At 64.6% G+C, this 1,084-nt stretch overlaps 1 non-coding gene across 1 annotated transcript; it reads left to right on the forward strand.

The window, feature by feature from the left end:
- The first annotated feature begins 530 nt into the window (after window positions 1-530).
- Window positions 531-649, forward strand: LOC131871405 (5S ribosomal RNA). The gene has a single exon (XR_009369625.1). It is a non-coding gene; the product is annotated as a 5S ribosomal RNA (ribosomal RNA).
- The last annotated feature ends 435 nt before the right edge of the window (window positions 650-1,084 follow it).

Consider the following 1,084-nt stretch of genomic DNA (forward strand, 5'->3'; position numbering starts at 1 on the left):
AATATTTGTTTATTAAGTCTCGGAACACATTTTTGTTCTCGTGGACCCATCATGGGTCTTGGAACGCATTTGTGGTCCTTGGGTCCCATTTTGCATCCCGAAACTTGTGTTTTGGTGCTTGATCCCTATTTTGGGTGCCCACCTTGCACCAAGTGCGCACCCGGGGCAAACCGAGCGCCTTGGTGCACCGGGGCAAGATCGAGCGTGCACCCGAGGCGCCCCGAACATGCACCAAGGTGCACTCGGCCCACATGTGAGCGCAGGTCGTTGCGCCCGAGGTGGTGTGTGGGCACCGCGTTGCAGACGGGACACTGCACGCACACGACGCCCCCTCCAGGTGCACGCACGTAGGCCGGGCCGGGTGCACACCCGACGCCCTAGCAAGGTGCGCGCACCCGGGCAGGGCTCACACTTGGCGAACGGGGCGCACTTCGCGAGGGAGGGTGTGCACCTCGACGGGGGTGGGTGGCCGGGGTGGATTCGCACGTGGGTCGCGGTTTGCTAAGTACACACTGCGACAAGCTCATAACGGGTGCGATCATACCAGCGTTAGTGCACCGGATCCCATCAGAACTCCGCAGTTAAGCGCGCTTGGGCCGGAGTAGTACTGGGATGGGTGACCTCCCGGGAAGTCCCGGTGTTGCACCCTTTTTTAGTTTTTCGCCGGGCGTCGCAATGCTATTTGAATAAACCTTTTGCCCGTTTGCGTTCTCGTCGGGGCCGGGCCGGGCCGGGGTGCGCTGCCCGCACTACCGCGCGCGCGGGGGGCGACACCGAGCGCGCACCCGAGGCGCCCCGAGCACACAGGCCACGGTGCAACCCGGGCGTTGTGCGCGCACCCCGGTGCGCCCGAGGTGCTGCGCGCGCACCCAGGTGAAATCGGTGTGCACCTCGGCCAGTGCGCGCTCGGTCGAGTCGCGCACGTTGGCCAAGGTGCACGGTGATGTTTCTTACTCTAAGGTTCCGCACCAGACGCCCGGGACAGGTGAGCGAAGCTGGGCGGGGCCGGGTGCGCGGCCGGGGCAGGTGCACGCAGCTGGAGAGAGCTTTGGAGCACACTTCGGAGCGCACCAATGATGCGCTC

The sequence above is a fragment of the Cryptomeria japonica genome, unplaced genomic scaffold (genome assembly GCF_030272615.1).
Source record: "Cryptomeria japonica unplaced genomic scaffold, Sugi_1.0 HiC_scaffold_408, whole genome shotgun sequence".
Classification (NCBI taxonomy): domain Eukaryota; kingdom Viridiplantae; phylum Streptophyta; class Pinopsida; order Cupressales; family Cupressaceae; genus Cryptomeria; species Cryptomeria japonica.